The sequence below is a fragment of the Choloepus didactylus genome, chromosome 15 (assembly GCF_015220235.1).
Source record: "Choloepus didactylus isolate mChoDid1 chromosome 15, mChoDid1.pri, whole genome shotgun sequence".
In the NCBI taxonomy this organism is placed as follows: Eukaryota; Metazoa; Chordata; class Mammalia; order Pilosa; family Megalonychidae; genus Choloepus; species Choloepus didactylus.
In genome coordinates this window covers 21,100,703-21,112,151 of record NC_051321.1, presented here as the reverse complement: position 1 = coordinate 21,112,151, position 11,449 = coordinate 21,100,703, and the positions used below count along the sequence as shown (strand labels likewise).

The following is an 11,449-nucleotide window of genomic DNA, read 5'->3' as shown; positions in this document are numbered from 1 at the left end:
AGTGCCTTGTGAAGCTGTGGGTGGTACAGTCTGTGACTGTGATTCTCCATTCTAACTAGGAAACCCACTTAGGTTTGTGCCTCAGTCTAGACTCTAGAATCTAGAATAACCTGGCTTATTTGCTTGTCTTAGAGACATTCTAATTCTGGAGGGGTTACTGGCCGCTTCTAGAAGGCTGGTTTCTAAATGCAGACTTCTGTTGTGTCAAGCTAAAGTCATAGCTTTGAGCCAGTTAAGAGTGGCTTCTCATTTTCCTCTCTCCCTAAACTCAAGGTGCACTTCTTTTCCCTCTTGTTAGCTAGACCTACCTCTTCCTAGCACAGTCTCAAGGACCGTGTCCAAAAGAGCAGATTCAAAGCCCTGCCTGCTACCATTCATTCTTCCAAAGTATGGGCTTTATGAAAGCTTTCTCTTGTTAAATGTTAGCTTTCTGAGTTGAGGGCTGGCACTCTCTCTCTCTCTCACACACACACATGCACACACACACACACACACACACACACACACTTTCCTCTTGAGCCCATTGCATAACAATCTCCTGTTTTCACCTTTTGCCAAATTCTGCACTTCTCACTGTTGGAAGTTACTGTAGGGTTTGGACAGGTAACGTCTACCTTTGAACCTCTATTGCAACAGGTTCAAAGGTTTCAGGGGAACATTTTGGCCACTCTCAGAACAGGACACATTGGCTACAGGTGAGGCCCCATCCCAGCAGCTGTGGAAAGTGTTGGGGAGCCTGAACGTGGTGCTGAACTATACAGCCGGCTGTGAGGGGCGCGCTTCCCGGACCTAGGAGGAGAGCGTCTGCTTCTGAGGTAGGTCGCAGCACCTGCTCTCTATTTTATGTATTTACGGGATAATGAGATGGGGCTGTTTAGAGGAAGAACGTGGGACCTGCGTGTATTCTCAGCTTAAGGCTCTATTGTAATGCGAAATTACGTATGGCCAAGTAGTAAGCTCAGCTGACATGTGTGGGAGGGAAAAAAAAGTTGGAAAGGGAGTACAGACATCTGAGCTGATAGATTTGGAAAAGAACATTAACTCCACTAAATGTAGCTAAAACAGATTTAAAACTTTTAAGGGTTAAAGACAAAGCCTGGATGCAAGGACATCTGGGTCTCTTTCAGCTACCATTCAGAAATTTCGATATCAGTATGCCTCAAAGGGTCACACATCAGTTCCTGATGGCAGCAGTTCCCATTTGGGAGGGAGGAGGGGAAGGGAATCCTTAGCAAACATTCTTTTAGGTGCTGGGGACTATATAGTTTGTATATGCATGGCCTGGGAGCGTAGGGGATGGTGTGGCTAGGATTTGAATCCTGATCAGTCTGTCTCTATGACCTGCTGCATTACGCAGGATTCTCGTGTGTTGCCCAAACCTTCCCTTAGTCCCTTGAAGCTTGGGGGTGTTACTTATGTGTACATGGGATTGGATAGGACTGCAACTCTGCTGGAGCTTTAGGATGACACTTCTGAACTTGAGCAATCCTGGAGAAAACCAGTAAAAAAAAAAAAAATTAAGACTCCTTTTCTCCTGGCCCTGAGCTCTTCATCTGCTTGGTAACGGAAGACAGCACACAGTGAGGGACCCAGAAGTTATAGACTGGCTGCCACCTGACACTGATTCCACTGTCCTCCTGTCTCCTCTGGAGGAAGTTGCCCTTTGGGGAGCTGAGCTCCTGAAACCAAGCAAAAGCCACGTTTCCTCCAGCCATGAGATGACCCAGAAGACTGAAGTCCAGGTTGGCTTTCCTTCATCTTCCCATCCTGTGTCTTTCTTGCATGTCCAAAGAGGGGTCTTGGGAGGATAAGGACCGGCTCCTCTGTTCTCTGAGTCTGTGACACAGCTCACTGGGGCTTTTTTAGTTGAAGGCTTGGGGGACCTCCTCTCTGTAGAGAGAATGAATAATAATTGAGCTCTGGTAAAGAGCTGGGCTCATGCTGAGCTGACTGTGTGTCTTCTTGAAGTGACCCAGGCCCCCAAAATTGCTACTTAATTTTGGTGTCTGTGAGGAATGGGGGGTTGGTGGAGGCAGGAGAACTTGTCATTTCTGCCTCCATATCTGAGGCTGGGCACTCCAGTGGCCCTCTGTGGCCCCCAGGCTTAGAGGAATCAAATATAACTATCAGTTCTAGTCACACTGGAGGTGGGTGGTGGGAGGCATGTGGCAGAAGACATTTTTCATTTCATTTTTGAGGTGTGAAAAGCATGAGTTGACATGTCAGCGACAAGCAACATCGGTTAGCTTAACGACGCTCTGTCCCTGCCGTTCTTGACTCTGCTTTTTTACTTGGTCGTCTTTGTCAGGGCTGCTTTGGGCCGAAGCAGGTTGCTTTGGGATTGGGAAGGGGGTTGCTGGAGCCAAGCATGACAGCGACACAGGGTTCCCGGCCAGCTTCTGGGTGTCGCACCCTCTCTGGACAGATCTGAGGGCCAAAAGGCCCTCCTGTCCTGCCAGTCCAGCAGGGAGCGATGTTGCCCTGGCTCTCTGACACCCCTGCTCCGAGAGGGGCACCCCGAGTCAGTTTCACTGTTTTGGTTGGGGTTTTTGTCTCGGTTTAGAGGGAGTCAGACAAAGGCGGAGAAGGGGTGGGGTTGATGCAAACTGACTTGTGTTTCAGCGCGTAGGGGCTGGGGTTAAAAGCTTTGAAAACAAGCCCGGGTAGTTTGGGCGGCTTCTCCCCAGGTCCGAACGCTTCCACTTTCAGTTGTGAAAGGAAAACCAGGAAGTGAAGCCTGCAGGCGAGCACGTTAGAAAGCCCGGCCATGGCCTGACCGGGGCAGCACAGGGCGGGGCAGGACGAGTGACCTCTGAGCTGGGACCGCCGGCCTGCATGGGTGCTCAGAAGACACCCTGTCCTGGGAGAAACGGAGTGAGCCAAGAGGGGCACGGACTTGTGCACGAGGAGTAACTCAGAGCCAGCAAGCGCCATTCTCTGGAAGCACCAAGGGATGTTGCCCCGTCACAGGGTAAGGGGACTAAGGGGACCCTCTAGAGGGTGTTAATTAGCAAGGGGTCTTGTGACCCGTGGGAGAGGGCAAGGGTGCATCCTGACCCCTTTCACCTTTCACTGAAGCAACTTAGAATCTAGAGCGCGCTGTGTCCCATGTGCACGTTACTCGTCTTCCTCCCTCCCTCCCTTCCCCCCTCTCTCTCTCTCTCTCTTTCTCTCCCTCCTCCTCTCCCTCTTCCTCTACAGTCTCTAAGGGACACCTTTACACCCTGTATCAGGAAGGGCGAGGAGAAGGAATAGTGTGGGGAATGGAGCAGGCTTTATTTCTGCTGCCTCTCCTGGGGGAAATGAACAAGCAGAGGCTTTTGGGGGCATCTGACATTCCTCCCTGCATGTTGAATCTGACTCCTTCTGGGAAGGGCTGGTGGATGTGCGACTGAGGGAATGGTTTCTTAAAATCAGGTCTGTTTTAAGGGGTAGGGCCACAGGCTCTATCTAGGTTGAACTTCAACTGCCTTCAGAGGAGGGGGAAGCACTGGGAAGGGTCCCCAGGATTGGGGCTTGGTGCCTTCTGAGGGTGTCAAAACTTTTTGGTGGTCTGAAAGGTAAGATTGAACCCATAGCTCCAAATTGTAGATCATTGATATTCTATAATGGAGGCAGAGTCTTAAAAAAAAAAAAAGCCTTGTTTAGTAAAGATGGAGTAATTGCTTTTACTTTATTCCTTCCTTCCTGTCTTACCATGGAGTTACTTGATGGGGGTCCTCTCCAATCAACAAGTATTTGAGGTGAACTCAGAATATGTCTTGGAAGAGGCATGGTATAAAATCTTGTAGGCACAGAGAAGGAACAAAACCTAAATAAAACAAGAGTCACAAATGCAAATGCTTATAGGACAGGCAGGAAAGATAAGTAAAGAAGCAAGTGTGTGATAACTTGCAGGTGTTGGGGACCCTGGGGAAGTACAGAACAGGCATATTCCAGTGGAATGCATTCAGATTTAATTTTTAAAAAAAAACTTTGTCCAGAGCAAACAGAATGTTTCAGCCGGGCATTTGACCAGGTCCTCATCTAAAATACTCTTCTCTCCCAGACACCCACACGCACACAATAATAGCAGTGTATCATTGGGTATCTAAGTGTTCAAGATCCAGTGCGGGGCACAGGGAGGTTGGGGGTTCAGGGAGGAGAGAGAACTATGAATGGAGAGAGGGAAAAGGAAGCCAGTTAAGCACCTGCAAATAGTAGGTATTCTTTCATTTCATCAGCACACTTATTCTTTTGGCTCTTATGGTTTTGGTTCAGAGAGGTTAAGCAATTTTTCCAACGTCACAAAGCAAGCAAGTTATCAAACTGGTATTAATGCTGCAGTGTGTCTGATGCAAACACCTGTGCTCCATCCACTCACATGTAGGCTTTGCCTTCCTTTAAATTTCTTGGAAAATTTAATTTGTTGAAAGATGTTCATATATGGCAACCTGAGCAGGTATGGAGTTCACAGTTTTACTACACAGTTTACTACAGTGTTTACTACACAGTTTTCAAGTTAACAGTTTCCTAGAACTAGAATTATTACGGCTACCATTCTGTGGATATTTTCTAGGGGCAGCACTGTGCTTACTTGTTTATGGGGCTGATCTTCAAAACAGACCTATAAAGTATGTACCCTGTTTTATAAATGAGGAAACCAAAGCTTGGAAATAAAGGAAGTGGACACACTATAATTAGATTGGAGCTGGAATTTGAACTCTAGCTCATCCAGCTCCAAAGGCCAGCCATGCCTCAATTTCTGATGATTGTAGTTTAGGGCAAAGGCCAAAGAATTAGACACTGGAAGAAATCTCTCTTTTGAAAATCCTTCCACCCCAGGCAGGTGAATTCCCAAATCAGGATTTGGCAATTTGAAGTCTCTGCTCCTGTCTTGTGTGCTCAGTCAGTAGATGCTCTGACCTCTCGGTGGGGTGTAGCCTGCGCAGCACTATGCAGGTGTAATGTGTCCCCAGAAGCCGTGAGTTCAGCCGTCATTGCTCTCACCATGCTCAGCTGCAACCGCATCTAGATCTGATTCTCCCCCATGTGGCTGAGCATCCTGAGGTCAGAACTGGACTCTCACACTTGCTCTTCTCCTTGGCACAGTGCCTGGTACTTAACGAGGCCCTCAGTTCATCTTGTTGGAATAAATACGTGATGAATAGGGAGTTTGGAAGGTCGGACGGCCCATGTCCGGCTGTGGCCAGGCCATGATATCAACCCTTTTTGGGGGAGCCAGTAATAGATATCTGGGTTGTCGTGGGTCCTCTAGTCTGAGAGTTGCAAGCTTGTAAGTGGCTTGGGGCTGGGTCAGAGCCCCAAGGAGTTGTTAGACCCTTGCAGGTTAGTTGAAGGGCAGTAAAATTATGAAGACCAAGATCATCTCTTCTCTTTTTGAAAGACTCATACTAGAACATCTGATATTGACAAGGAATTGAAAACTGTAGTAAATGGAAGAGGGAAAGAGTTAGTTTCTCCTGAGGAAATTCCATACACCCAACTTGTACTAGAAGTTCTAGACAAGGTATCCCTTTTAAGTGGAGATTGTTTCCCCACCCCTACTTGTGCACTGTTGAGGAAAACGGGTGCTCGGTGACATTAAGTAACTGTCTCCAGGGCCACATACCGGCTAAGTGGTAGAGGGTAGAACCAGAGTTGCTCTGGTATCTAGAGAGGCAACGGCCTTGGAGGTTTGCCCTTGGAAGTGAGACTATCGTAATAAAGCTTATTGCACTTTGAATCTGGTGATACAACTCCTGACCATTGGCCAGGCCAGGTAGTGAGAGGGTTGATTCTGCAGTGAGCTGAGGCAGGGAGGCCTCTGTCACAACTTCTTGCATCATCCTTCCCTTATCCTGGTATGAGTGATGGGAGGCCCTAGCACTTGGTCCAGCCAATCTTTTTACAGTTCCTCTTATCAAATCCAGAGGACTTATGAAACAAGTTCTCCTTACTTTGGTTCTCTCAGGCACACTTGGCAGCAACAGGCTTGGGACTCCCTTTGGGGGTGTTTATGGGGATGATGTTCTCCTAGGGCAGGGCTGCTGGATTGTGATTTGTTTGAAGCGTGGTGATGGTTCAAGGTTGATGACATCAGTCTGAGATCCAGTGGGATTTGTCACAGCCTATTACCACCCTAGGGGTGGTTCCACAACTATCCTGTGTCTTCATGGGGATTTGCATTCACAAGGGCTTTCCTGCTAAATGCCACTCAGCTCAACCGGCCAAGGCATGGCCCTCCATAAGGCTCTCTGGTGTCCGTAAACTGAAATGATTCCAGAACTCATTCATCTTTCTTTCGGTCTTTTTCTGTTTTTCCTTTTCAATTGAAGATGGACCCCCACCTCCATCCAGAATCCCTCTTTGGCATTTCCCTCCCCAAATGTCACACTCGTCCCACTTCACTGTCTCTTGTCACATTCTTGCTCTCACCCCACATCTGAACTCTCCTTCAACCCTTCCACCAGGTTCATTCAACCCACACATGCTTGAGGTCCCAGTGCTCCCCCAGCTGCTTCCATCTGCTCTAGTCCACACTGGCCTCTCCCTCCCTCACACTCATTAGCTTGCCCCACACAACCCGTCATTCTATAACTTTTTACTCTTGGATGGGCCCATATGTCCCCCCAGGGCAGGAACTATGTCTTCTAAGTGTTTGTCCCTCGGCACATGGCACAGTGCCTGCCTTATTGACTGTGAGATTCTTCCAGAGTAAATTAGAAGGGCAAAGGGTAAAAGTATCCCTGGCCACACACACTTCATGCCCCCATAGGGCGCTTGCCTCATAGTGTTATGACCACCTGGGGCATTGGCTTTCCCCTGTGGGACTACGAACCAACTTTAAGTATGTTTTCCACATGCTGAGTGTGAGAAACAAGCACAGTTCCTAAAAAGGAACAAACGCTCACCTGATTGTGGAGAAGAAAAGAATTTATTCATGGTCTTGCAAGAACAGGCGCCCAACCAAATGTGGGGGTTGGCGAGCAGAACAATAGATTCAGCAGTATTTATTCCCTAAACCTAACCGCAAGTCCCTCCCCTGTTTCTCCATTGGCTGGATACTCCAGAGGTTACATTCTATTCGACAAGCCTAACTAGCCCATGCAAATTTGAAACATGCAACCCACCCAAATTGGAAACATTTGAAATAGGTTTCCCCATGCAAATTTGCAACGTTAGGAACGGTTGGAACAAATCCCCACCCCTGACTATAATGGTTATGCCCTGGCCTCTTTAGAGCCAGTCTGGGCTAGTTTGGTAACAAGTTATGAGGCTATTTTGAGAACCTCTATTCCAAGGCTCCACCCTGCAAGGATAGTAGATAGTGGATGAATAAGCAGGGAGACTGACTGTGGATAGTGGGTGGATAAGCAGGGGGACTGACTGTGGATAACAGTTTGTCTTTTTAACCTTCTACCAATTCCTTAACTGCCCCACCCTGCTAGGCACACCATTCTCACACTGAGCACACTGCCTGGCACATAGCAGGTGCTCAAATATTCAAACATGTGCAGAACAAGTGGACTCTGACCTTACCCACGTCGGGCTGCTTAGTGTTGCCCTTCTCACGGTGCAAAGCTTCTGGCTGTGGCTTTTCTGAGAGGGACCCAGCTGACTCTGTCCCCCTCCATGCAGGAGCACGCCCTGCTCCTCGTGAGAGTGATTCTGCAGCCGGTTGCATTCAACAGACTCACCTCCCTAGTTGCCTTTCTCTGAACTTTTGCCAGTGGTGAGCAAAAGGAAAAGGCCACTCACTAACATTTAGTGAGCTTCCAGTACATCTTGGGCAGTGGGCGAGCTGCAGTCGAATCTGAAGGCTAAGACAGGTTCAGCCGCTGGTTGCTCACAGCTCAGATCTATGGTGACGGAGATGTCCACGGAGCCACAGGAAGCCTCGCAAGGCCCAAACCTGCAGATTGTTAGATTTTTCCCAGCAGCTCTGAGTGCCCCATGGAGAGCTAATCCTACTCAACTTCATACAACCCTCCTGGGCTCTGGTTCCAGTAGGCTTTCCTATGTGATTCAGCCCTCCAACAAAGATGCTGGTAGATATGCACTGGAAGCCCTGACTGTTTACTTATGGTGTGCTTGCTTGTCGGCCAGGACCTCGTGCTCCCTTTGCCAGGGCCTCACAAATTGGAGCTGGTGGGCAGGAGTGGGGAGTGCCCATGGGTAAGAGGAGAGATAGATGTGGGAGCTTAGTATCACTTTTTTAAAAAAATTTAAACATGCAAAGGGAATCTTTTCATGTTGTAGGAATTACTATTCAGTCACCTGCTGAGTTTTTTTTTTTTAATTTTTAATTTTGAAATAATTTCAAACTTATAGGACTGTTGCAAAAATAATACATACCCTATACAGAAGAACTCCAACATTAACTGTCCCCTACCCCTTGCCGCCACTGGGACACTCAGATCCACCAGCCACAACATTTTGTTCCCCTTGTCATACATTCCATCTATCCATTCATCATCTATTCATTTATCCATCCATCCATCCATCGATCTATTCATCTTCTGAACCCTTAAGAGCAGGCTGCACATATTACAGTCCGTGAACTTATAATACCCCCATGTGCTTTTCCTTCAAACAAGGATATGCACCCATATAGTCACCTTAAATGCAGTTAACAAGTTCAAGATATTTACCATTGATACAAAGCTTACAGTCTCTATTCCATTTCTTTCCTTACATTCCAATAATTTCCTTTTTTTTTTTTTTTTTTAATTAAAGAAGCTATGGGCTTACAGAGCAATCATGCATAAAATATAGGGTTCCCATACACTACCCCACCACCAACACTTGCATTGGTGTGGAAAATTTGTTAAAATTTTTAACAGTGGTTACATTTGCTACAATTGATGAAATCTTATGAAAGTAGTACTATTAACTATTGTCCATAGTTTTTGTATGGGTATTTTTTCCCTATATTCCCAACCTATTATTTTTTTTTTTTCATGCCTGTCTTTATTTTATTACTCATCTACCCATTCACTGGTGAATAAAGGGGGTGTTAGTCACAAGGTTTTTACAATCACAGTCACAAGATAGAAGCTATAGAAATACACATTCATTATCAAAGATCAAGGCTACTGGATTACAGTTCAACAAATTCAGGTATTTCCTTCTGGCTAATCTAATACACTAGAAAATATAAAATATCTATATAATGAGTCAGTAGTCATACTCATTTGTTAAATCCTAACTTCTCCATTACAACTCCTCCCTCTCCTTTGATCATTCTCTCAATCTTTAGGGATATCTGGGCAATGACTTCTAAATTCTTCATGCTGAAAAGGGGTGCCACAACTACGGGGTAGAGGAATGAAACCGGTTGATGTTCTTAGAGAGACTGATATGCCTGAGTTTCAGGGCCTATCTGGCATAGGAACAAGCTAGGGGCTTTAAGTTTCTGAAAAAAATAAACTTATAAGTAAAACTTTTATAGAGTCTTAGATAGAGCCCAGGGTATTCATTAGGGTTTTCAGGAATACCGTTGGTTGGGGCTTGGCATACTGTGGCAAATTGCAGTATCTGGCTGAAGATTGCATAAGAATAACCTCCAGAATGACCTCTCGACTCTATTTGAAATCTCTTAGCCACTGAAACTTTATTTTGCTTCTTTTCTTTTCCCCCTTTTGGTCAAGAAGGCATTGTCAATCCCATGATGCTAGGGCCAGGCTCATCCCGGGGAGTCATGTCCCGTGTTGCCAGGGAGATTTACACCCCTGGGAGTCATGTCCCATGTAGGGGGGAGGGCAGCAAGTCCACCTGCCAAATTGGCTTAGAGATAGTGGCCACATCTGAGCAACAAAAGAGGTTCTCTGGAGTGGCTCAGGCATAATTATTAGTAGGTTTAGCTTTGCTATTATAAAAATATGTTTCATAAGGGCAAGCCTCAAGATTGAGGGCATGTCTTATTAAATTGGGAATCCTTAATGTTTGAGAGAATATCAGGTGTTCCCCAGGTAGGGAAGTTTAATAGTTCCACATCTTTTCTCCAGTCTCTCAAGGGACTTTGCAAATACTTTTTTATTTACTGCCCAAAATACTCTGGGATATATTAGGGCATTACATTAACCTGTACAGAATAACATGACCTATTCCTGTATTGTAGTTTTCATGTTTTTAGGTTGCTTAAATAAACTGACCAGAGAGGTTAAATTAGATAGTGTGCTACAGAGAATTTAAAATGTGGACAAAATAAACATCTCTTCCTTTGGTCTCACACAGATGTTGAAGTTTTAGTATACAATATCATTGACCATACAATGTTTGTCCTTTTGTTTCTGGCTTATTTCGCTTAACATAATGTCCTCAAGTTCCATTCACCTTGTCGTATGACTCAAAAGTGTGCTTTTGAGCCTTTTCTCCTCTCCTAGATCTCTCCTGCTGGGTTTTTAATAGGGCTTCCCATTGGTAAGGCTTTGCTCCCTGCTCTGCCCCATTAGCTCAGGGACCTCCCTGGGTGTGTGAGCTTCAAAGCACACTGGTGCCGGGTCCTCGAGAAGGAGAACAAGCCTGTGTGGTAACAGGTTCCCGCTCAGTGGAGGAGGCTAGTGTGGGGCAGTGGCCTGAGTGCCAGGACAATGGTGAGTGGCTGGGAACGTATCAGCATCTCAAAGGATCTTACACCTGCTAAGATCTCTCTCTCTCTCAGCTATTTACGGTAAATGTTGAAAGATGCACTTTGGGCACCCTTTTGGTCTCATGACTCGGACTTCACCTTTGGTTTGGTTTATCTGCCAGAGAAACGAATGAAAAAGTTTCCATTCCCGGAGCTGCTGTGCAGGCTGGATTACTCATGGCTGAGGAGCCATTGCAAACAATGAGCTCCGGGAAAGCCCGAGTAACAGATGTGGCCGTGGTGGTGGGAGAGCTGCACTTTTAGAAACAAAGCTTGAGGTATATTCTCATTTCACAGGGCTTATGTGAAATGCCACCAACCAAGGTGTGAGACTTTCTTGGTTAGCTCTCTGAGTCAGTGGTAAAATAATATGGACTTGTTCATTTGTTTGTTTGTTGAAACACACACACATACACTCACACTCACACAACACGCATGTTTCAAATTAAACAATACAAACCCTCAAGTGTTATCCTCTCAGTGAGTCTCATTCTGGCCTCCCTAATTAAAACCCACCCTCTACCCTACTCCCAGTCCTCTGTATTTTTTGTTCCATGGTACTATATAATCTAGATATTTGTCAGGTTTATTGTGAAGGTCCGCTAGAGAATACAGAAGCACAACAATAGAGTTTTCACTGCTGTATCCCCAGCATCTGGAACAATGCCTCATTCCCCTGCAGCCCTTAAATATCTTTTAACTGAATGGTGCAATAACCAAAACTTTTTGGAAAATCCATTCCTAATTTCTCCTCTTCATTTGTCTTTGCCAATGAGGATTATCCTTGCAGAAATGCAAATGCGTATCTGATTTAACATAGTTGGGAGCATAATGGAC

At 46.0% G+C, this 11,449-nt stretch overlaps 1 protein-coding gene across 4 annotated transcripts in view; it reads left to right on the top strand.

Moving 5' to 3' along the window:
• The first annotated feature begins 571 nt into the window (after nt 1–571).
• ACSL5 (acyl-CoA synthetase long chain family member 5) overlaps nt 572–11,449 on the top strand; it is a 51,462-nt gene continuing 40,584 nt past the window's right edge. Inside the window, exons 1-2 of one of the 4 annotated variants that reach the window (XM_037804403.1) lie at nt 572–815; nt 1,546–1,742. The gene's annotated coding sequence lies outside the window, so the exon portion shown is untranslated. Of the gene's footprint in view, nt 816–1,545; nt 1,743–2,706; nt 2,972–11,449 lie in introns of those variants that run through there. The other 3 variants (XM_037804401.1, XM_037804402.1, XM_037804404.1) reach the window with 3 other exon arrangements.